This window comes from Acinonyx jubatus, chromosome B4 (genome assembly GCF_027475565.1).
Source record: "Acinonyx jubatus isolate Ajub_Pintada_27869175 chromosome B4, VMU_Ajub_asm_v1.0, whole genome shotgun sequence".
In the NCBI taxonomy this organism is placed as follows: Eukaryota; Metazoa; Chordata; class Mammalia; order Carnivora; family Felidae; genus Acinonyx; species Acinonyx jubatus.
The window spans coordinates 93,903,102-93,929,514 of NC_069387.1; the positions used below are offsets into that span (position 1 = coordinate 93,903,102).

Consider the following 26,413-nt stretch of genomic DNA (forward strand, 5'->3'; position numbering starts at 1 on the left):
GCTGTGCATACAGTCAGAATAAAATGCTCCCAAGAATAATGTGAACTTAGATTATTTTTTGACTTCACAAGGAAGTTTAGAACCATGGTATCTAGAGCAGTGAATAGCTATTGGCTGTTATTCCACAATTTCCTACAGATAAAGATAGAGCTGTAGTGGTTCGGTTGGGGCTTAACTAAGAAATTTTAGCATTAATAAAGACTGCCGTTAGTTTACTCATCTTTGCCTATTTACTGATACCCATACAAAACATCTTCTGATAAACACAATGGGATCTAGAGTAGGTTATGGAGGCAGTGGGGGAGTTGAACAGTAATGAAAGAACCCTTCCTACATGTATTGTTAAACCATATAATTCAATCTCCACTCTGAAACTGAAGCAGAATCTATGTGTAAAACAGTTGCTTTGTGGTACAGCAAAGTTTGATAGACAAATAGCATAAAAAGAAGCACGTAATGAAAGGCTTTTATTCTGCTTTGAAGTAAACAAAATGTCAGGCACTGCTGTGATTACAGAAGTCTGTGAAACCACATCTTGTGTAATAATTTTTCACTATCCACGACCAAGATAGTGAAGTAAAGAGATTACTTAAAAGAAAACTTAGCAGTAGCCCCAGTCAATAATCACAGGTTTAAATTTCAAAACAGAATCAACAATTAAATGAAGAGATTTTTGTTTATAAACAAGTGCATCTATCTCAAAGTTACACTTTGAGGGATGTAAGTCTTAGATCGGTGCTACTGAAGGTGTCTCTGTCCAAACTGCTTGCTGCTGGTCCACTATGAGATAAAGAGCTTATGCTGCAATGTAATCAACATACTGCTCCCTTCATTGAAAACATCTCCCAACCACCCCCCACCCCCCACCGCTTGAAGAAAAAGGAGGAGGAGGAGGAGAAAGAGGAGGAGGCGGAGGAGGAGGAGGAGGGAAATGTCAATTGAATTACAGGGTGTTTAGTAAAGAAATTGGTCTATATTCTGGCGCTGGTTTCTGATTTTACTGCAACAGATAGCAAAGTTTGTGGACTGACAGTAGCTTATACAACACAGCTTGAGGAGCATGTGGTAAAACGTCAGGTTTTTGTCAGTTAGAAATTATGTTCAGCTGCTAATAACAGAGAGCCTAATAACAAGTGAATTAGGGGACTCTTCTCCCACAGAAAAGATGTGAGAGAGTTGACTTATTGGTCCATCACAAGCTGAGTCCCACCAGATCTGCCAAATCACAAGGCTGGGTGGGCCCACAGTATCCCATACAATGGAAATGGTACACCTGGGATCAGCTGCTGGTGGAACAGCAAGTAGGCTGTAAAGCAGGTGCCCTCACCTTCCCTCCAGCACCTTTTCCCCCAGCTTGCACCTGCTGCTTCATGGGAAGTCCATTATGATCAACTAATGGAGGAGGAAAAAATGGCCAAGCTTGTTTCCACAGACTGACGGGTTCAATAAGTGATTGTACACCAAAAACAGGTGGCCCTGAATGTAAGTGGGGAAGGAAATCCTCCCAATAAATAGGGCTTCAGATTGTCTACCTGGTCATCCACTTTTTGTGGAAAGAGAAGAAGCTTAAGGCAAGAATAAATATGGCATAAAGAATAAATAACAAAATTGAAGACAATGAGGTCTGGGAAGGGGAGTGGGGACAAGCACTGCATGTTATCCAACATGCAGGTAACAAAATTTGATCCTGCCTATGTTTTTCAGAGGCAGATGAAGGATCTCTTAAAGGGAAAATTAAAATATTTGTGTTAGTTTAAAGAGAGAACACTTATTCAGAGGGATTGGGGGACACAATGTATGTGAAAAAGTCTTTCACATACATCTTTTTATGAAATTAATTAATAAAGAAGTAGATAGAATGACTTCCAATGAACATCAGCAACCTTGTCCTAGACCACCTATTCTTGGCACAGTGGGCACATGAACAGTATCACCACGGCAGCAGAGTTGGAAGCATGAGCCTGATTGCGTGGGATCCCACCCGCCACAGCTGATTAAATACCACTTCTGCCAAAAGTCCAAACCTTCCAGCAATCGAAACCAATGCTGAGCCTCCAGTATGGCACCAACTCTCCAGACCAGCTTGGTGCCAAGTTGATTACATTCGACTCCTTTCATTCTCAGAAATGTAGCCATTTATCTTGACTGAAATCAACACGTATTCCCAATATGGGTTTGCCTTCCTTGCCTGCATGACCTCAGCCAGCACCATTGCCCAAGTGCTTACAGAATGTGTGACCTACTGACTTGGCATCCCACATCACATTGCAGGGTACAAAGGTACCCACTTAAAAGCGAAGGTAGTTAACTTGTGGGTGCTTGATCATGGGATTTTCTGTCTAAATATACAGATTCTTTAACTTTCTACTGCCCACTGGACTAATACACATTGGGATATTAAATAAGACTTGACCCATCATCCCATCTGAATCCTTTGGTTTTCTAAAGGCTTTTCCTGACAATTTGGGCCTCAGCCAGACTGCTTTCCCCAGTGCTCCATTTTAAATTTTATTGCCCCCTTCAGAACATAGTTATGGTATCAATTTTCATTATTTCTCTCTTCTTTCCATATCTTATCTTTTTCTTATGGAATCTTGCCCTTGCAAGACTGGAACTTCTTGGACGCTTTGTCCCAATATAATGCTGCCATCTAAATTGAGTTATAGCAATGTCCTTTTGGTTCTTGTAAAATAAAAAATAAAAAACACATTAAAACAGATAGTACCTTCTAGCAGGCTAGTGGCTACAACATAAGAATCCAGTTGCTATACTGTATCATTCTGGGATTTTTTTCCCCATACCTTATGTCCTCCAGTCCCTCTGAATGAGTGTTCTCTCTTTAAAGTAATAAAATTATTTTTACTTTTCCCTTTAAGAGTTCCTTCCTCTGCTTCTACAAAATACAGGCAGGCTCAAATTTTGTTACCTCTGATTTTTCCATTTTCTCTTTATCTCATGTTTATCTTTATCTCATGTTTTCTATTCAAATATGTGAAAGGCTTAGAATAAATATGTTCCTCCTCAAGATTAAGATTTTTAAGCCTGCATTAGATGCAATGTTCCCAGTATGCTAACCACGTGAACCCAAGTCAACAAATTCCTCAAAATTTACAAATTCCCTTATGAAGCAGGTTCACAGTAAATTCCTTTATCAACATCAACTTCTATCTGTTCCCAGAAAAAAAAAACATTCTACATCTGGATTTTTCTAGTCCCCATTTCTGTGCCTTTGATTCATATTTCCATTGCCATGTTCTATTTTATTCAGCCAGCTTAAAACATCACAGTGCTTCTTTACCCACACAACATTGTCTTCTCATTTCTGTAATATGCACTTTTTTTTCTTTTAATAAAATCTTGGCCTGCTTAGCTGTATTCCTGGAACATCAAGCCAGAAGTTCTTGTTATTTTTTTCCACTTATTTCTTCCAAAATTCATCACACGTTACTTTACTCTTGAAGCTTACATCATCCTCTTTCATCCCTAGCAAGGAATGACTACAAATATGCCTCTTGGAGTAATTCTTAGTTAGTTGATTGTCCAAACTCCCATAACATAATCCCCAGGCAGCCCCTGGCTGATTTATCTTTTCAATCTTTCTGACAATAAAATGTTGCTGAAACAATTTTGTGATGTCTGTGTTTCATGGCTTTGAATAGATTTTCCCGCTCCCATTTTGGTCTTCCTTTTGTTTACTTGGACCTTAGGAAGAACAGAGGAGAGATCTGAAAGAATACATACTCGCCTCTCCTGTCTCAATAACACATAAACCTTAAATGGTCCTCTTTGCACATCACTGACCCTATTTTCTCCTTTGTTCTCTTTTTTCAATCATTAATTCCTCCTCCCCCAAATTGTTACAGCGGATCTGAAGCCTTCCGTGACTAATGGCCCCATGAGACATCCCTCTGTTTTGCCATCCCCTAGCATTTACATCTAAAATATGGAATCAACCAGGGCATCTGGGTGGCTCAGTCATTTGAGCAACCAACTTAGGCTCAGGTCCTGATCTCGCGTTTGTGAGTTTGAGCCCCACGTCAGGCTCCGAGCTGACAGCTCAGAGCCTGGAGCCTCCTTCAGATTCTGTGTCTCCCTCTCTCTCTGCCCCTCCCCTGCCTTCTCTCTCTCTCTCTCTCTCTCTCTCTCTCTCTCTCTCTCAAAAGTGAAGAAATAATAATAAACATTAAACAAAATAAACATTAAATATGCAATCAACCACTGTGTATTTGTTGTAAACATATTGCTAGATGTGTGTGTATGCATGTGTGTACATGTGTGTGTGCTGATAATTGCCTTGGCTTACCAGCCAAACATCTCTGTCTTCTTTTGTATCATGATTTCTGTCTATGCAAATACTGGAAATGCAACTCTGAATAGACGTTTGAGGTACTGTATTAAATTGGTCATTATTCCATTCATCGAGCATTTAGTGATCATCTATTCAGTGTCACTCACTGTGCTAGCTGCTCAATCAAGTGGTCCCAGCTTCCCACAGCTCATAGTCTAGAGAAAAAAAGAAAAACAAGAAAACAGATAGTTACACCAGAGTGCAAAATCTGTAGGCAGATATGGAATTAACAAAGAAACCCTCTAAATCAGTGTAAGAAAAGGGTGGAAGAAGGAGAGAGTGGAAAGAGGAGGACCAGGGGAAGTTAGCTTGACAGAGGAGGGGGGGGGCCACCAGAGTGCCCCTGGCAGAAGGCAAAGCAAAGCAGAGTGGGGTACTGAGGTCCTTACGGTATGGTTGGGGTGATGTGCATGGTGCCATATGGCTATAGAGACAAGTTCAGGAAGATGGTGGGAGATGAAGCTAAGAAAGCAGTTAAGAGCCAGTTTAGAAGGGACTTTGTATGGCATATTGAAGAGTTTGCCCTTTGTCCCACCCATTCCTTGTGTGTGGCTATAGTCACTAGGCTTCTGACTAGCACTGGGAAAGAGGTTCCACGTTCTGTCTGCTGTCTCATTTTTGCCACTCAGTACTTGAAACTCCTTTGATTCCTAGCTATACTCTCAATCTCATTATCCACCTCTCCAAATTACCCTAAACGCTACTGCCAGATTAACTATATTGTTGAATTTCATCTCTTACATTTGAAAACCTTCAGTGTTTCACTGCTGCCAAATGCAGCAGAAATCCCTACACATTATGCCCCTCAATGAATCTCCACCACCATTTCCTGTTCCCCCCATGAACACACCTTTTACACATGGGTGCTATGGTTTCCAACTCTGTGCCCTTCCTCGAAATGCCCTTTCTGTTTTTCATCTACTCAGGACTTTCTGGTCTTCTGGCCACGTGTCCCGTGTAATTTGTCTTCTTGGAATCAACAATGTGTTTCATTTCTATTATCTTTCAGCCCTTATTGTACTGGGCCCTGTCGTTTTATGTATTTATTTTGTTCATTTGACTAAAAAAAATTATTCCTGGGTCAGATCTGTGTCTTGGCCACTTTTAAAAATTTTTTAATAGTCCATAACACCATTTCTTGAGCAGAGGTGCTAGGTAAATATTACATTGGAATACATCAAATTGGTGACCATTAGTGAAGCTCTATCAATCTACTCTTCTCCAAAGTAGTTACTTTATCACCTCCACTCCCTTTTTACTATGTTATTTACAAGGAAGGTAGAGGCTGATGTTTTATTTCTATTTTATAGAGAAATATTTGAGTGTCAAGGATTTTAAAAGTTTACTTAAGTGTTTGGGGACCGGAATCTAAGCTTCTGATACCTGTTTAGCGCTTGTTTAGATTATATTAGATCCAGGATTCTTTTCCTGGAAGGAATTAAAAGGGAAGCTTTAAAAAATATATTAAGAGTTATTTTTACTACTATTTATCATCAGTACTGGGAGAAAAGATAATGGGAAAGTTGTTACATCACTAAAAAATAAGTTAAGTGGTTTCTAACTTTATAATTCAGGGAAATGAAGACTTCACTTTAAGAGATAAGATAGTTAATGGGGCACCTGGTTGGCTCAGTCAGTTAAGTGTCCAACTTTGGCTCAGGCCATGATCTCAGGGTTAGTGACTTCAAGCCCTGCTGTGGGCACTGTGCTGACAGCTCAGAGCCTGGAGCCTGCTTCAGATTCTGTGTCTCCCTCTCTCTCTTCCCCTCCCCTGCTCACGCTCTGTCTCTCTCTCTCACACAAAAATAAATAAACATTAAGAGATAGATAGTTAAGAGGTAGTTTGGAGTGCTCTGGGTTCATTTGAACCTGCTTTGGGTTAATTTGTTGAAAGCCAATTGATTCAAAGCTATTTCAGCACACAGCAAACCCACCAAAAGACCATCTGGAGGACTGTCAGCTTCATATCCTGAGGTAATAGGAAACTTGGTTGCAACCATTTGAGGGCAATTTCAGGGGTGGGATGCGAGCCTACCAAAATAGAGAAGGCCATAAACTGGGTTTAAGAAAAGACCACCCATTCACGGATAAAGCATTAAGCATTGAGCAATACCAGGCATCCAAATTATAAAATACGCACGAAATTAGCATCCAGCTAAGTTGAACAGATGAATCCTTAGTAAAATAGCTGAGATGTAAAGCCTAGGGCAAAACTAAAACTTTGAAAAAATCTTCCAGAATTCATCAATTTTGACAAATTGACTTTTTGGAAACTGATTTTCAGTGAATTGTCCTGATTCTAGTTTGAATAAATATCTAGCCTTAGTTGCTTACACATTATTCCATCAAAGAAGAATGCAGGTTTGTGTATGGGCATGATAGCTGGTCTGTGACCCAAAAGTTTAGTTTGTACCTTAACCCTATCCTACATAGTACTGATTTTTTTTATCTTATGTTCTTTCAAGATTTTAAGGTTTTTTTTTTAATGTGTATTTGTTTTTGAGAGAGGGAAAGAAGAGGGGTCAGAAAGAGATGGGTACAGAGGATCAAAAGCGGGCTCCATGCTGACAGTAGAGAGCCTGATGCGGGGCTCGAACTCAAGAACCATGAGATCATGACCTGAGCTGATGTCAGATGCTTAACTGACGGAACCACCCACACACCCCTCAAGATTTGAAGTTCTATGAAAGGTGGGACCATTACACCACATCTTATGACTCTTTACGTTCCTAGTCCCTTGCACACTTGTATTTGGTAGCCCGCATGTTAGCGTCACATGAGGACAGAGTATCGACCCAGCTGCCTCACCTTTGAGGGCATGGTTAGGGGAACCCTCAAAAGATGATTCCCTCCTTATTGTGGTTCAGTAGTTTCATCTTCATGTATGAAAGACAATGTTACCATTACAACTAAATTAAGAGTATTCTGGAGCTGGATAAAGTTTTCCTGCCCTATTGTGACCCCATCCAACTTGACTAAAGTCTTTTCCTTTTCTTAAGTGGGAATTGGAAAAGGAACTCATATATCATCCTTCTAAATCCTCACAATTAGTGGGTAACTTTCATTTAATAAACGTTGACCTGCAAGAGCTTTCTGTTATTGATAATGCTTACAATTAGTAAGAACCTGAATTATTTTATCAACTTTTTCTTTCTGTTTCGCAATGACACAAAGCTTAACCAGAAAGCAGAGCTTCTCAACCTATGAAACTGAGCTTCTGAATATTTTTACTATTTTAGGTAAATAATAATGGCTCCACCATTATTGGTAGCACCACCCTCCTCCTTGATATTAGGACCCTTAGATGACCTGCCTTTATCCCTGACCCTGCAGGAGGAAGCTTCTCCCTCTGGTGAGAATCTGGTGTCTGAAAATGTTCTTCTATGCTTCAGATGCCCCAAGCTATCCTATAACTACTCCCTGGATATCTCCTTGATTTCCAGCCCTGGAAGACTGTAGTCTGGTCCAGTCTTGTGCTGTTTTCTAAAACTCATTTATTAGTGTATTAAAGCCTAAATTTATCCTCTTGTGAAATCTGATTAATGTCCATTGTTCTTAGCTATACTTTGTTCATATGCTATCATAGCACCTTCCATATTATGTATTCGCTATACCCACATCTGACTTCCCAACTAGACTGTGAACATATTTTTGCTCTTTGTCCCCAACTGGACAGTTGTCTCTCATACTATACACTTTCACACTAGGAATAGCCATCTTTTCTAGATGTGAAATGACTAGATTCCCAAATACTCTAGAATGTAGTCTAGTCAAATCCTAAAACTACTAGAACATAAGCTCCATGACAGAAAGGAGTTTCCTTGTGTTCATCATTGTATCTCAGTTTATAGAACAGTGTCTGGCAAGAGTCAGTACTAGTCTCAATAAAGTTTGTGACACAAAAGAATACTGTGTTAGTATGCAAAAAGATGAAGGGAACAGTGTTATATCAGTCTTTTTAGATATTTGTAAACTATAAAGGCTCCAATATTCCTTTCATACCTTAGAGACAAAACACAGTTTAAGATTTTTATATAATAGTGATTTCTAAATTTTTCATCACTGATATTTTTGATTCATGTGGTCTCATAAGAACACTCTTATTTGAATATTCAAATACTTGTCATTTTTAAGCTTTACAGGTTCTAGGTTTTTCTGCTTCCAAAATGATGGCCATACCCTCATGGAAACTCAAGCAACTGCTTTTAACTTAGGTATAAAGAGTAGCCCATCAGGATAACTTAAAGAGTCAAGCCACTGCACTCCAGAGGTCTCCTGGGTGCTCTGAGCAGCCCAGATTCTTTCCTGACATGGCACGTCCAAAGACCCTAATCCAGGTGGGGCTCAGGAGCTTTGTAGGAAAGAACTTAAAGTTTGCCAGCAATTGTGGCTCCAGTGTGCTTCCATTACACGGGACTGAGTTTCCCCAAAAGAGAGCAGACTGGAGGAAGAAAGGCAGAGCATTGAAAGAAAAACTGCCCAAGTGGAGACAAAGCCAGGCTGAGTGAGCAGAGTGAGCTTCAAGAAAGCCAGATTCCAGGAACTATGTGCCGTTGCTGGGTCGGTGCCTAGTGTGAGCCCGGGTGGAGGGGAGCAGGGGACCTGCGGGCTACCAGCAAATGGGCAGCAAGGGTGGCAGCAGATTAGTGCTGCTCACTGGAACAAAGGAGTCATGGAACAGCGGATCCAAGAACATATGTGTGAGACCTCCCTGGACTTGGTGAAAGCTCCATGAGGTGAGAAAGGCTGGCACTCCAACTGAACAATGCTCACAACATTGGTTCCCACCCACCACCTCCAGCTAGAGGAAATACAAGTTATATGAGGAAGAAGCATTAAGCTGGGAGGAAAGAAACAAATCTTTAAAAGTTTAGGTCATGTCACCAACTCGGCTGCTAGTAGCTTTTTCAACAAAAATGTATATTCCTATAAAAAGAAACAACAAAGTCTCCATGTCATAACGCTTGTGAAGGAAGGGGGAGGGATGGAGATGGTGTCCCCTAGACTGGAAATAGATGTGTGGTGCCACTCTATCAGTGCCGGGAAGACATGCTCACCCTCAGGACATGATATTTCAGGCTCATTCAGCACAAGTGTGTTAAAGGGAAATACCACGGAACGGAGTGACTCATCAACTCACTACAACCTTGGCAAGAATTGGTGTATCCAAGTTCCAAGACAGCAGAGAATGCAGGGTCCAAAGAGCACGAGGTCCAGAGCAAGTGCCCAAGGAACCTGAAATAACAAACACAACCACTTACTATTGGCTGGGTGCGTTCTATGTTCTCTGCATGTTTTCATTTACACATTTAATCCTCCAAAATACCCTGTGAGGTAGGGACTGTTGTTATACCCTCATTTTACAAACGAGGGACCTGAGGCACAGAAAGGCTGAGTAACTTGCCCAAAGCCACACAGGTATTAAGCAGCACGGTGGAGATTCAAAGCCAGACAGTCTGGCTCCTTATCCTAATGCTCCAGCATCCTTCAGATGATGCTTCTTTAGCACTTACCCTCTGCCAGGTTCCCTTCCAAGTATTTTGCATAGGTTAACACATTCAAGGTTGAAAGTGCAGATAGGGATAGAGGAAAATAAAATTTACTTAGGGCTTCCTCTCTTCTGAGGTAAATTTCTTAAAAAGAAAATAGTTACAATTCATTAATCTCCACTAGTGCAGCATGCATTCTGATAAGGAAACTAGTATAAAGAAAACCATGACTACAATGAAGACCCTGATTTTTAAAATCATAGGATTCTAATGAGAACAATAAGTGGACTTGCATCATTAAGTCACAGAAAATTATGGGACAATGAAAGTGAAGTAGAAAGAAAGAGTGTTAAACATACCAACCTGGGGCATATATGCCCCAAAATTAAAATGTTGAGTGAAAAATATCAAGTTGCAGACTAATTCATGAAATGTGATATCATTTATATAAGGTTTTCTAACAGCTTTATTGAGTTAAAACTTAATGTATACATTTTAATAAGTTAGGACATATGCCTACACCTATGAAACTATCGCCTCAATCCAAAGTTTTCTGGTGTCTCCTTCCCTTCCCTCTCCTCCCCTCCCTTTCCCTTCCCTCCCCTCCCCTTCCCTTCCTTTCCCTCCCCTTCCCTTCCCTTGCCTTCCCTTTCCTTTGTCTCTTTCTTTTCCTATTTTCTTTCTTTCTTTCTTCCTTCTTTCCTTTATTCTTTTTTTCTTTCTTTCTTCTTCCTTCCTTCTTTCCTTTCTTCTTTCTTTCCTTTTTTCTTTCTTTCTTTCTTTCTTAGACCACAACATGATATTTACCCTCTTAACAAATGTTTGGTTACACAAAACATTATTGTTACCTACAGGCTCTATGTTATACATTAGATCTCTAGAATGTATGCATCTTGTATAACTGAATTATACTAACTGAACAACAACAATTCTATATATTGTTTGGGTGGGTAAAGATAAATATTAACAATCAAAGAAATGAATGAGAATATTCACCAGATTCCAGAGGCTGGCTACCTCTGCAGAGGAGGAAAAGAATGTGAATAGAGAGAACATCTAAGGACTTTGATTCATTTTTCATAATGTTTTATATATTAAGCTGTATTTTAGCTATATAACTCTTCTTTCTATACAAACCCTCTTATATATGTCCGAAATATTTTCCAAAATGAATAAATCATTAAATGACTTCGGAATAAATGGCGATACTGTGTAGAGAGAGACTTCCATTTAAATAAATGTACAATGTATATTTATGTCTTTTAGAAATCCTTTCTTTCAATGGAGCTAAAGAAAAATCTCTTGAAAAGAAAGCTATAGTTGTATATAATGCATCTTCCACTCTACTTGCCAAACTTCTGCCCTCTGCTCTCTATCTTGGAAGTCTGACTTATCCTCTGCATCAACAGGATTTCCACACCCTCTGGGTTCTGGCTGGGTTCAGCCAATGATGAGCCCTTAGGAAATCAGACAGAGAGGGGAAACCAAAATCAAAGTGAGCATTCCTTTGTCTTCTTGGAGATCGCCTTGAATTGGCCTGCTTTTCCACCAAAGTTCATTGCTCTGCTCTATACAACTCAAGGTAATCCTCTCTCCCTCATGGTTCTTTGTAGTTCTTTCTACTGCTCTCTGCTTCATCCCTTTGTACCAATGAGTGATAAAAATTGAGCTATGAACCCTTGGTTCCGACACTGTTCCTACTTCATAGTCCATTATTTAAATAAACTGTACTTGAGTTGTCCCTTATATACGTAAATAGTTTTATTCTTTTACCTTTAAGATAAAGTCTTTCTCTCAAGAAAAAGAATTAATAGGGGCGCCTGGGTGGCTCAGTTGGTTGGGCGTCCGACTTCGGCTCAGGTCATGATCTCGCGGTCCGTGAGTTCAAGCCCCGCATCGGGCTCTGTGCTGACAGCTCAGAGCCTGGAGCCTGTTTCAGATTCTGTGTCTCCCTTTCTCTGACCCTCCCCCGTTCATGCTCTGTCTCTCTGTCTCAAAAATAAATAAATGTTTTTTAAAAAAAGAAAGAAAAAGAATTAATAATTCTTATTCTCTCGATAAGAATTAAATGTATCTTTATATATCCATGTGTTCATTTATATAACAAATATTTACAATATGCTAACCAGGTGCCTAATGGTAAATAAATGATAGGGGAAAAAATTGTTATGGTTATCATTAGGCCACAGGCTATTTTCAAAGATGTCACAATCAAGAAGGAAGACAGAATCCCAATCAATTAAATCTTATTTATGTTATCATATATAATTTATAATATATTCTTTATAATTATAATATGTATAATATAATATAAATATTTGTATTTATATTTACAATTCTTATTTATAATATTCTATGCTATATTATTCTTAAATTCTATATCATGGTATATGTAAAATGATATGAAATTTTTTTTAAAAAGCACTAAGTTTAAACTTGTTATTAAAGTCTTCCAAAGCAGTGTTCTTTAAAATAAGTCAATATAAAAAAATAAAAATAAAAATAAATAAAATAAAATAAGTCAATATACTGCTTCCTTCATCAGGAAAATCTTATTACCAAAAAATAGCTATAAAACTGATGAACTAAGTCTGTGTGCTTAGTGATGCAATTGATTTACATTCTGACATTCATAACACTTTTTAGACCAGGAATGAACCATTTACTTCATAAAACACAATAAAAATGAAAAGTGTGAGGCAAATGTCTGTCTCAGAAGTTTAACAATAATTTCCTATGTACACATAGATTTTACAAAGTTGTCGACAATCGTTTTACACAACAATATTGACGAGCTCCTGTAATAAGACAGGCAGCCACAAAAGGTAGAAATTAGTATTGCTCTCGGTGGTCTTTCCCCCACCCCTCAACTTTATTGCCCTCCAGATAAGGAGAAAAAGACATCCATATGTGTGCAGTATCAAAGATTTTACTGGGGCACCTGAGTGGGTCAGTCAGTTGGGTGTCTGAATCTTGATTTCGGCTCAGGTCATGATCTCACAGTTCCTGGCATCAAGCCCCTCATGGATCTGACAGCACGGAGCTCGCTTGAGATTCTGTCTCCTCTCTCTTTCTCACACATAAACATTAAAATATATATATTTTAGGGGCGCCTGGGTGGCTCAGTGGGTTGAGTGTCCGACTTCACCCCAGGTCATGATCTCACGGCTTGTGAGCTCGAGCCCCGCGTCGGGCTATGTGCTGATGGCTCAGAGCCTGGAGCCTCTTCAGATTCTGTGTCTTTTTCTGTCTCTGTCCCTCCCCCGCTCACACTCTGTCTCTCAAAAATAAATAAACATTAAAAAAATTTTTTAATAAAAAAATAAAAACGAAAAAAATATATTTACCAGTTGCTGGAGGTTCAATCCAAGAACATGCTGACAGGAGTGGAGCACGGGCAACCATACAGAGCACAAGAAGACGGATTCTTTTCACTTTGGTTTCACAGTCACTTGCTTTGGCTTGTCAAGTTATATCATAAATATCTCCATTGGCATAGAAATGTGACACCACCTTGTTTGGGTACCACTGTCTTAAAGATAATAAGCTCTCGTTTATGGACAAGGGAAAAACTTCCATGAACTATATCAGTCAGTATGCAGCCAGGATAGCAGAAACCAGTCTGGTCATTTCAAACAGCGACAATTTAACACTGGAAACTGGTTACAAAGATACTGGAAGAGCTACATGAGCCAGAAAAGAGAAGTTCACCCAAAGAGCAGTAACTGCAGAGAATCACTATTATGCTGAGGAGACAAGAAGTGAAGGGGGAAATGGTATGACCCAGAACCCACAGTGTGAGCCTCTGAGTCTGCTGAGAGCTCCCTACTGTCAATGCGGCTATTGCGGCCTGTGGTGCCAGTGCCTGCTCAAACACTCCCCACCACTGCCAGTGGACACACTGAATGAGAACCCAGAGCTCACACTGGCCAGTGGCCTCTACTACCGGAAGCTTCTGCCAGAAGCCAAGGGGGGAAAAAAAAGGTTTCTTCCCTCTTCCCAGTTCCCAATTACCTGCCAATGTCTCCCGCTGGTAGAACCTAACAGGGAGGCAACTGGTGATGGAATCCCAGGAAAATAGCTTGCAGGCTTTCAGCCCCAAATGTGGAGAGGAATATAGAGAAGGAGAGGGGGTAGAACGGAGAGATCAGATGCTCTCAGCAATTCACTAAAGTCTATTTTATATTTTTGTCCATTCACCTTCTCAGAAACAAAGAAAAAGAAAAATTCCTTCAAAACTCTAGTCAATTTGGGGGGCACCTGGGTGTCTCAGTCTGTTAAGCGTCCAACTTCGGCTCAGGGCATGATCCACAGTTCGTGGGTTCAAGCCCTGCGTCGGGCTCTGTGCTGACAGCTCAGAGCCTGGAGCCTGCTTCAGATTCTATGTCTCCCTCTCTGCCCCTCCCTAGCTCACAGTCTGTCTCTTTCTCTCTCTCAAAAATAAATAAACATTAAAAAAAATTTTTTTTTACTCTAGTCAATTTTTTAGTCCTTTTCTCATGGAAATGCATATATAGATTTCCAACTTTATGAGATATAATTGGTGCATCACATTGTATACATTTAGGGCATACAAAGTATTGATCTGATACATTTATAAACCATACCATGATTAGCAGCTTAGTATTAGCTAACACTTCCGTCACATCACACAGTTAGTTACCATTTACTTTCTGTGGTAAGAACATTTAAGCATATACTATTATTGGCTACAATCAACATTCAAGCATATGATACAGTATTATTAGCCATGATCACCATGCTGCACATTAGATCCCCAAACTGGTTAATCATATAGCTGGAAGTTTGTACCCTTTGACCCTATCTCCCTATTTCTTCCACCCCCAACCCCTAGTAATTACCACTCTTCTGTTTCTGAGTTTGCATTTTTTTCTTAGATTCTACGTAAAAGTGATTTCATATGATATTTGTCTTTCTCTGATTTATCTCACTTAGCATAATGGCCACAAGTTCCATCCATGTTGTTGCAAATGGCAAGATTTCCTTATCTTCATGGCTGAATAATATTCCATTGCGTATACATACCATATCTTCTTTATCCATTCATCTGCTGATGAACACTTAGACTGTTTCTATATCTTGGCTATTTGTGAGAAATGCTGCAAGGAACATGGGAGTGCAGATATCGCTATGACTTCCTGGTCTCAGTTTCTTTAGATATATACCCAGAAGTGGGACAGCAGTTCTATTTTTAATTTTTTGAGGAACCTCCATACTGTTTTCCATAGTGGCTGCACCAATTTACATTCCCACCACCAATGCACAAATCCTTTTATCCACATCCTCACCAATACATGTTACCACTTTTGTCTTTTTGATGATAGCTATTCTAACTGGTGTGAAGTTATATATCTCATTATTTTGATTTGCATTTCCCTGATGATGTGTGATGTAATGTGTAATTAACTACTAGTTAACATATCATTTTGTTGATAACTATATTTTATACTTTCCTCTACCTTCCACCTAATAATGGAAATAAAAAATATCAATATATGTTATATTGATCCTTTATTTGTTCAAATTAAATCAGAGTCAGAAGTACTATATTTTCCTATTTATTATCTTGAACTCTGAGGGCCAGGCCAAAAAGTTGATGTATAAGTGTCAAAAATTTTAGTCTTATAAATAAATATTGCTTAAGCAATTATGTGACTAATAAAGTATAAATATTTAAGAATGTCATAAAAAGTTTCCTCCAGCTAAATAAATGTTGAAGTAATATATTTCCAAATTTTAAAATCCTTAGCTTTACTAGAGACTCTTCAAACTTTTAGCATTATTATTAAATGGTAGAACATTTTCAAGAATTCTTCCTGACACTTTCATCTTTTATTCAGGGCTTTTTTGTCAGGTCTGAACTGATGTATTACATACCATTTCTTTTCCTCAATAATTTTGGAAATGACACATTTTCTTTTCTCTCTTCTGCTTTTATTTAAAAGCCTAAAATACACATAATGGGAGGCAATTTAGGTGTGGCTCTTCAAAGCCTGTAGTCCCTTGCATTGGCTGCAGGAGGCATGAGGTTGAAAAAAAAAAAAAATAAATAAGAATGAGGGCTGGGAATTGTTAGAAATGGAGACAAGAAGGTCATTGGTGACCTTCCCAGTTTGGGCAGAGCAGCGGCTGACAGAAAGAATGCAGGTTCTGAGGTCAGGCCACCAGGATTTGAAGCCTAACCCTACCACTTACAATATCTTTGACACTGTGCAAGTTATTTATTCTTCTAGGTCTCATTTTCCTTAAGTGTACAAAAGAGATAATTCTACCTGCCTCATATGGCAGAGTAAATGCAGTGATGTTCTTTAAAGCTCTTAGAACAATATATGGCAAATAGTAAGCAATCATTAAATGTTTATTGTCATTCAGTATTAATACAATGGGTTAAAAAATAATCATATCCTACATCGGGAAGTCCAAAAATGGTAGCGCTCAATGGAGCTCACTTTGGCATTCACTTTTTAACTCAGTAATCCTGTATTTGGGCATTTGTTCCATAGAGAAACCTACTCATACACAACACAACATGGCGTGCACAATATTGATAATGGCAGGGTGGTTTGAAAATATGAGTAGAAACAACACAGGAGACCAATTTTATACACCAGTCTATGTCACCAAAGGAACACTGTGCCACTTATATGAGGAGGACTTCAGTGTTCTGACATAGAAGACCTCCAAGATATATCATGATGTACAACAAGCAAGAGGAAGATAACTGTATATTATGTTGCTAAAGTTTTGTTTAATGGAAGAGAGAGGAAATTTTTAAATGGTTTCTCAAATGGTTTGTTATCCCATCATGCATATCATTCAATGATAAAATAAATTCTACACACCAGTATACCATTGGAATAACCTGTTAGTTATTCCCACCAGGGAGACAGCTTTCTTCTATTGATCTCCTTTTATTCCATCAATCTGACTCCCTTGGTGGTCTCCCTTCCTCTTTCCATCCTCCTTTTTTCTGCTCTATTCTCTCATCCTTTTCTTATTCTCTTGCTTTTTCCTTTGTCCCCATTTGTTCCTGGTATACCCATAGGCATTCCGAAGGCACACAGGGGCCACTGAGGACTAGATTCCTGTACTAGAGCATATCATCCTGTAAATATCACAACAACAAAGCCCTGGCTTTAACTGTCTACTTTACTACTTTCACATTATTCTTGAAACAACTATTCAGCCATGAAACCTTTTTATCTTAAAAGCCAAAGCCTAGAGGATGTGTTGGCCAACAGCAACACTACCTAGTTCACCATGTGAAGTCCAATAACTGTGTCCTTATTCCAGCTCCATTATTTATCCCTTCTCATTAGCTGAAAACTCACTCCTAAGACAAGGGCCACAGAAAAGATCTTATTTTCATGTTATGCTTATTTCTGTGCTGAACAGTATTTTCTTTCTCAAGAGCTAGTTTGAAAGAACAAGTTTTTCAGATGAAATGAACCAAAGACTAAAAGAAAAGCATATCAGCTCCATATTTGCTAAAACCTATTAATACACCCACAGAATAATATGAAGCACAGAAAATACCAATACTCAACAAGATTTTTCTTGGCCCAGTAGACAGTTACTAAAAGAAGCATTTGCTCATCTTTATCTTATTCAATACAATTTTTCATACTCTCATTCTAGAGGATTATAAAAAGAATTCTATTCAAATTAGTAGGAAGACAGTCAAATGTATTATTAGCTGATAATATAGATTTTAGAATCAAACTTGGTCACTGCAAGATTGCACGGAAACTACTTAACTTCCTTGAGAGTAAGTTCATCTCAAAATGGTGAGGAAATGATTTTTGTCTCTACAGTGTTGTGAAGATTATATGAAGAGTAGGTCAAGGACTTGGCATAGAACCTAGCATATAATAGACAAAATTGGCTGGAATATTATCACTACATTTATAGTCCAAATTGATGATTATGTCCTTACTACTGGTGATCTGCAAAACCTAAAATACATGGTCCCACACAACTCATCTCTAGGGTAGCACTGTATGCCCCTGGCCACTTGTAATTACCCATTTCACCAAGGTTTCCTTCAAGCCTGGTATCTTATTGTGTGTGCTCATTGATGGCTTTCTACCACTAAAGCCATGCAGGAAACAGAGCAGCCCCCTTCTCAAAGAAGTTTTTTAAAAAATCAAATTTGAAATATACAATTCATAAAAAAAAAAAAATGATCACCTCTGATGTCATCATTAAATCTTGTTCTCTACTGTCCAGAGGCTGTCAGACTAGTTTTTCTGTAAATGTTCAAATGGTAAAGTTGTAACAATCAAAAAAAAAAAAGGAAAGGGTACAAAACAAAGTTGTAGGAGAAAGGAAAACAATGCCAGGGAAGAGTAAAAGCAGGAGAATGAGAGCAAGAGAGTAATCAATGCAGAATGTCAAAACCAGAAAATAAGAGGAAAAGCAGTTCTGCTGAATATAATCCAGACCTATACGTGTGTTATAGGAAGGAGGAAAAGATAAACCCCTCAATCAAGCTCAAATCGTGCTCTAGCCCTGGCCGGATCCTCTGGTCGGCTGATGTGTTTATAAGAAATGTACAAGTCTGCGTTAGTTCCTAATTAGGTTAGGATGACTGCCAAAGAAAGTAGTAGTATTTTTAAATGAAAGGTTATGGTTACAAATGGATATCAAAAGCCTTGACACTTAAGTGGCCATGACAATAGCTGCTAACCGAAGCTGCATAATTGGTCCCCCAAGGTTGAACCAGCAACTCATGTTTCATTCTCATGAGGGCTGTCCCTGAAAGAATCTAGGAAATGGTACAATGTCGACTCATTAAATTCATTGACACTATTCATTTGGGTTGGGATGAGGGCAAAAAGAAATTGTTTTTAAATAATCGTGGATTTTTATCAGGCTGTTTTCCTCTAGCACTCACCTGGTAAGATGGTCCTTGGATAGTGGTTTCTTTACAAATCCCTGAAGTATATTCAGGAAGAATAAAATTAACTGCCTCAAACAAAATGTGGACCACTCTTTGTTCCACACAAGCCATTCCAAGAAATAGAATAATTGACTGAAGCTTCCAAATCAAATTGTCCTTTCAGTTGAATTTGCTATTATTAAGCAGGTAAATAAATAAGCAGAATAGACCATTTGGAATCATCATCAGTGGCACTGTCTCCGGTGAATCGTGCAGATGGAATTCTTGCAGATCACAAATCTCAACGCAATATGTCTTATATTCCAACAAGATGTCATCAAGAGGCTCTAAGAATCTATTTCCATTTTTAAACCACACTTAGCTAAGGAAAAAAAATGGGCAAAGTTCAAAGTGTCTGGAGAGCGGAGAAGTCTTTTTGAACCACTCTTGTCAATTAGCACATTTATTTTACATGAATAACATTTTTATGCCATTTATTTTCCCTAGTTCAATGTTTTGTCTTTAATGAGCCCTAAGAATATTTATTGAAAATGGCATTTATTGTTAATGAAAATTCCTTCTTTCCTCCTTCAGAACTGAGTGCTGGATCAAAAGTAGCAAGTGAAATAACATGCAAACACAATGCACAATTGTTCTCAGAATTGTACAAGAGAACCCACTGGAGTGTTGCATGTATCCCAGATGGGTATACTTCAGCAATAAGAAAGCATTCATCTCATTTCCAAAGACCACACCTACTTAAATGTTATAGGGATCCAGTCCATCAAAGCCAAGGGGATCCTTTTAAACTCAATTTTATAGCTCTCAGTAAAGATAAGGGGAACTGTGTGACCCTAGGGCTGAAGAAAGTGACTTACAATTATGCTTTGCCTGCTAGGGGTTATTGTTCCTCAGGGGACACTTGGCAATGTCTGAAAACATTGGCTTTGATTGTTAACAACTGGGGGGAGAAGGGGTGCAACTGGCATATAGTGGGTTGAGACCAGGAATGCTACTAATCATTCTACCATGCACAACACAATACCACCACCCACCAAAGGGAAAAAACAAAGCAAAACAAAAATTATTTGTTGCAAATAATATATTGATATATTGATATATTTATCAATAGTTCAGAGAACAATGTCCTTGAGACACTGTTAGAAATATTCTAGAGCTATTGTATTGCAATTGTGGGAATCCACTGGTGTCACTTCTATTTTTGTCAGCTCCATTATCCATATCCTCAAAGCATTATCAACAGCAACAACAAAATTACTCACATTTATTGAGCAGTTTCCCTCTACAGTGTGCTATCCTAAGCATTTTCATATGCTGTTTAATCCTCCTAGCAGACCAATGAGGAATAAACTGTTGTCACCATTCTATAGTAAAGAAAATTGAGGCATAAGGAGTTGTGACCCATCCAGGTCACAAAGCTACAGAGAAATGGGGTACAAACCCAGGTTGTTTCTGACTCCAGAAGCAAGTCCTTCATCCCCAGTGTTCTCCGCAATAGCAAGAAAATAGAAACAAGAGGAGAAAACTTAAAGGCAATTCCCCAAAAAAAGAAAGAATAAGATTTAATAAGTTACTGTATGAGACCCAATTGTACTTAATCAGCTCTTACCCTCCCCAACCCCCAGCACCAATGCTCAATCCTGAGGGGCCCAGTCTCCTTTTTTAACACATGAGAATGACTAAAAATGGTACAAGTTGCACATACTGAATTAGCCCAATTTTAATCTAGTGGTTCTCCAAATTTCTCTAGCCTAATTTTATGGTGAAAAAAAAGAAAAATATGCTTCTAAACTAATTCAGAACTGATTTGTATATATAAAAATAACTAATATCTTCCATGGGAACTTGAAGCCAAATTCTTGGCCTAAATGATGTTAAGTGGGTGAAGAACAACAGGCTGACTGTTCCTCCAACTACTTTGCCTTGTGCAGGAGAGCTGATGAGAACTCCTCTGAACTAGTTTTGGCATTGCACCCAACTTAGGCTGAACAAGACTGTAAGGTGGGACCTTACAGCCACTTGCATTTAAAGAATACACACACACACAAACACACACACACACACACACACACACACACACACACACACTGTAATTTGAAATGGAAACAGAGCTAATTGTTGCCATCTGTGACTAAGTGAAGTCTCCTTAGTCACAGGTATGGGGCAGAATTGGGGAAGTGGGGGGAGCATAGGTAAGTTACATAAAAGGCAAAGGATAAAAACCATTCTTTACAGGAGGGCAATAAGTAGTTGTTCGCATCTAGCTGGTAAGAGTATCCAGAGAAGATAAAGAATACAGTTGACAGCACCATATCATAGCTGGGCCTTCAACTTAATGTTTAACAAAAACACAGTTGTGCTAGTTTTTGCTTGTTTGTTTTTAGTACAGTTGACACACGTGTTACTTTAGTTTCAGGTGTACAACACAGTGATTCAACAACTCTATAGGTTATGCTATGATCATCACAAATGTAGCTACCATCTGTCACCTCACACTGCTGTTATAATACCATTGACTATTTTCTCTATGCCGTACCTTTTATTCCCATGACTTATTCATTCCATAACTGGAAGCCTGTATCTCCCAACTCCCTTCACGCATTTTGCCCTACATCACCTCCCCTCTGGCAACCATCCTTGGTTTGGTCTCTGTATTTATAAGTCTGATTTTGCTTTTTGTTGTTTGTTTATTCATTTGTTTTGCTTTTTAGATTCCACATGTAAGTGAAATCACATGGTATTTGTCTTTCTCTGTATGACTTACTTCATACCCTCTAGGCCCATCCATGTTGTTGCAAATGGCAAGATATCATCCATTTTTATGGCTAAATAATATCCCATTGTCTGTATATACCATACCTTCTTTATCCATTCATCTATTGATGGACACCTGGGTTGCTTCCATATCTTGGCTATTATAAATAATTCTGCAATAAACATAGAAGTGCATATATCTTTTCAAGTTAGTGTTTTTGTTTTCTTTGGGTAAATACTCAGTAGTGGAACCTACTGAAGAAAAGAGGATACTTGCAAATCATATATTCAATAAAAGGCTAATATTCAAAATATATAAAGAGCTTCTACAACTCAAAACAAATCCAAATAATCAAATTTGAAAAGGCCAGAGGACCTAAATAGACATTTTTCCAAAGAAGGCATACAAGTGGCCAACAGACATTTGAAAAATGCTCCACGTCATTCAAAGAAATGCAAATAAAAACCATAATGAGATATCACCTGATCACCTGTCAAAATGGCCAGAATCAAAAAGACAATAAATAACGAGTGTTGGCAAGGATGTGGAGAAAAAGGAACTCTCAAGCACAATTGGTGAGAATGCAAATTGGTGCAGTCGCTATGGAAGACAGTACGGAGGTTCCTCAAAAAGTTAACAGTAGGGCTGCCATATGATCCAATAATTCCACTACTGGGTATTTACCCAAAGAAAAAGTGGTGGTAATTTTTAAAGTGTTTCATAAGAGTGATAGAAAGAGTTTGTATGATTGGAACTACATGAGATAAGTGTTTCTAAATTATGGTCTACTCGATCCAAATGGATTTTCATCATTCTATGCTTATTCTACCAAAGTCCTGATTTTACCATTATCCCTTATGTACCCCTCTGGTACATCTCTCATTACACAGTATTGCATTTGTCCACTAATTTGTTAGTCTTCTTCATTAGATTGTAAATCTCTTGAGAGCAGGGTCTAGGCCATATTCATATATTTATCCCCAGGATATAACATGGCATTTGGCAAATAATAGGTACCAAAGAGAATATTGACAAATGAAATAATGTCATCTTGAAGGGAGATCCCGGAAAAATACAACAAGCCTATTACTGTTAAATGCTTTTTATTAGTGACTTAGACGAAGGTATAGAAGGCTTGCTAATATTTTAAATGGCACAAGGATGGAAGCTAAATATATTGAGTGATAGAAATAGAATTTTTAAATATCTCCACAGGCATGACAATCAGGCCAAAACTAACAAGATGCAATTTAACAGAAAGAGATGTAAAAACCCGTTCAAACACTCAGTTGCACAAATACAAACCAAATTTGTCTCAGTTTAGTTGTGTTTTATATGACAAAGAACTTCAGGGATTTCACTGACAGAAGTTTTAATATGAGCCAAGCGCGTGATTTGGCTGCTAGAAAAGCTAATGTGATCTTAGGCTACCTCAGCAGAAGTGAGTTATTCACAATGTACATACAGCCCACTTAATTAAAAAATAGTTTGGTGTGGCCATTAGTGGCGATATAGTACATAGAACAAGAGAGATGAAGGACCTGTGGCACTCAGTACGGTCATGCCACATCAGGACCCTATATTCAGCTCTGAGTACCACATTTTAAGAGAGATATTGACAAACCAAGTGCCTGAAGATGACTGCCAATTGGAAAATGCTCCAGAAACCAGATCATATGCTCCTATGATGGATAGCAGGGGGAAAAAACTCAAAAAATTTTAAGCTGGAGAAGGAAAGGTTTTCCTTGAATATTTTGATGACTGGATGGGAAAAATGTGCTCTGATCCCTGCCTTGCAATCTCCATGGCTAGGGCCACCTGGCCACCATTTTTATTCACTCAATAAACGTCTCTAATGTGCAATAGGTGGGAATACGAATCTCATGCCAACTAAGGGAAACTTAAAGAAACCTGATTTAGTAACTGAGTTGTCTCAGGGTCAAGTGAAATTGTTAGTGACTCTACAATAACTTTATGGACTTCTATCCCCATGACCAAACTATAACTCCATTCCCCATTCAGCATGTGAGTCTTTGTTTGTTCTTCATGCTCTGATCATCTTCCTGATGATGTCATCATCTGTCTGCCTCCCTCCTTAGGATTTTTGTGTTTGATCCATTCACAGTCTCCCTGTCACTCAACTGGGACAGTCATCACCTTGAGGACCTTAGGTAACTGTCGACCCTGAAAACTGTTCTACCTGCCAGGTACATAAACATATCTGCAGTCCAATCACCCCAAAATGGCTTTCCCATTGCCTCCCCATAATGATAATCTGTGTGATTCAGAAGCCTGAATAGGTGAAGTGGAGATAAAATAAGGTGGAGAAGATTTTTTTTCATTCAATTACAAGGAAAAATTTTTCTAACAATCCAAGTTTTTTGGAGGCACACCATCACTGGGAGCTCCCCAGAAGCCTGGGAGTAATTGGAGCAGTGCCATGAAAGGATTTCCTCATTGTTAGTGAACTGGGCTGGGTTATTCTAAGGTAGTCTCCCAAGCTTTGTTGCATCAAAAATCAGTCAGGAAGCATGTTTTAAAAATGTAAAATTCCCAGAATCCAGTAGGTCCAGGCTGGAGTCCAAGAATCAGCATTTCTGACAAATACACCTCTCATAACAGGTGATTCCAGTACATGTGCATGTGAGTCACACTTTTAAAAACATTCTTTGAAGGAAAATAACCAATATTTACCGAAAACCCACCCTGCGTTAAGGGCTTTATATGTTTTTTTCTTAATTAAACCTCAACACAGTCCGTAGATGCTGTGACATAATCTTTAAGAACTTGGACTCAAAAACCAGGCTGCTAAATTTCAAATCCTGGCTTCTCCACTTCCTAGACTTTTCCATGTCTCAATTTCCTTTCCCAAAAAATGGAGCTCATATTAGCAACAACCTCACAGGGTTGTTATGAGGATTAAATTGTTCAGTTCAACCAAAGTGCTTAGAACAGTGCCTGGCACACAATAAGGACTCAAGATTAGGATTACTATGAAGTTGTACTATCATTTCTCCATTTATACATCCAGAAATTGAAACTTAAACAAAAGAAGTCAGTTTCCCTCAGATCCTTCAACTAGTAATGATTTCAGTCTATCTGCCTTCAGAAATTATACATTGGACTGCTCACCCCAACTCTGAGACTCTATGATCCTACCAGCCAAATAGATTACTATTAATAGCATTGAATGGAAACTAATTCCAGAGATGGCCATACGCACATGTGGAACACACAGACATACCTCAAATTCCACCACGAATAATTTTATTAATGAAGAAACTAAGAGAAGTGATACTGACAAAAGCTCACATCAAGACAAGAGTATAAATTTGAATGCGTGTTCCTTCTGTCACCTATCCTGTGGCTCTGACCTAGAATGAGTCATGACAGCCTGGAAAATTCTTCTCATTCAAGTCAACACAGCTGTTTCAAAAACAAAGGTAGGAAACAAAAGTGGAATTCAGGGTGAATTCTGCCCCCTACAGGGTGACACTGTCACCAAAAACATGAGAACAGCATATTTACTGAAAAATATTTGTTTTCCATCACATAGGCACAGCCTAAAAGACTTAGATAACTATTGACATCTCGAGAGTAACCAAAAGATAACGTCGTGTGGAGAGAATTTGAGTCTTGAAAACAAAGCAAATTCAGTAAATTGTCATTAAAAGGATTAGCTTTGGAAACAGGCAAACTTATGTTTGAAGCCTTGCCTCAACCACTTACTAGCAGTTTACTTGACATTTCTGAAATTCTGTTTTCTCATTTACAAAAATGAGGATGAACCTGGGTGGCTCAGTCGGTTAAGCGTCCAATTTTGGCTCAGGTCATGATCTCACACCCCATGAGTTCAATCAAGCCCCTTGTTGGGCTCTGTGCTGACAGCTCAGAGCCTGGAGCCTGCTTTGATTTTTTGTCTCCATCTCTCTCTACCCCTCCTTTCCTTGCTCGTTCTCTCTCTCTCTATCTCTCTCTATCTCTCTTTCTTCCCTCCCTCCCTTCCAAAAGTAAATAAACATTAACAGTTTTTTTAAAAAAACAAAAATGAGGATGATCACGTTTACCTTGCAGAGTGTGAGGTTTCAGTGACGTTATTTCAAGTCAAGCTCCTCACACAGCACCTGTCAGATAGAAAATATTCCGTAATAGTGACTGCTAATCTGGACATCTAAAACTGTCCTGATAGGGAAGCACAGTGCTCATCTCCAGAGAGCAAGGAACTCATGTAACCCTGTGGGCAGGGAAAAGGAAGTTCAGGATGCTGACGTAGAAGATACTAAGAAAAGCTCAGAATCTGCATGTATTGCACCACATTTTGGGATTGAGCTCCTCTTAGGAAAGAATTTGGAAGACCTAAAATTACTATGGTTCTCTGCCCAATAAGACATTCATTTGTAGAAATTTGGACAACTGTCTTATTGACATGCAATCATTTCATATAATCACTAGGACAAAGAACTTGTCCCACGCTTCTCTCTATTTCTCAGGCTGGTTCAGTGTCAACATTCAAAAAAAGCTTTTATTGAGCGAAAGAATAAAAGGATGAATGAATGAATTACTTAATGTCATACAGCTTACCACAAAAGAAACATTACATAAAAACTCCTCACAGCAAATACCTTCAGGGATTTTCTAATCCAAAAGTCAGCAAACTTATTCTGTAAAGGGCCATACAGTAAATACTTTAAACTTTGGGGGACACATAGTATCTGTGATCATGCTCAACTTTGCCATTGCACATAGCAAGAACATAGCCATAGACAATGCAAAAATGAAGGAATGTTTGTGTGATTTATGGACATTGAAATCTGAAATTCTTATCATTTTCATGCGCCATAAAATAGTGGTTTTTTTCAACCATTTAAAAATGCAAAGATCGCTCTTAACTCGTGGGC

The 26,413-nt window shown here is 38.7% G+C and overlaps 2 long non-coding RNA genes across 2 annotated transcripts; both read right to left on the reverse strand.

The window, feature by feature from the left end:
* Positions 1-1,051: 1,051 nt before the first annotated feature.
* On the reverse strand, positions 1,052-11,095 carry LOC128316434 (uncharacterized). The gene is made up of 3 exons (XR_008300347.1): positions 9,495-11,095; positions 4,456-4,503; positions 1,052-2,682 (listed from the first exon to the last, which is right to left on the reverse strand). It is a non-coding gene; the product is annotated as an uncharacterized LOC128316434 (long non-coding RNA).
* Positions 11,096-11,187: 92 nt separating this feature from the next.
* On the reverse strand, positions 11,188-25,677 carry LOC128316435 (uncharacterized). Its single transcript, XR_008300348.1, has 3 exons — positions 25,583-25,677; positions 18,755-19,116; positions 11,188-11,294 (listed from the first exon to the last, which is right to left on the reverse strand). It is a non-coding gene; the product is annotated as an uncharacterized LOC128316435 (long non-coding RNA).
* Between the last annotated feature and the right edge of the window lie 736 nt (positions 25,678-26,413).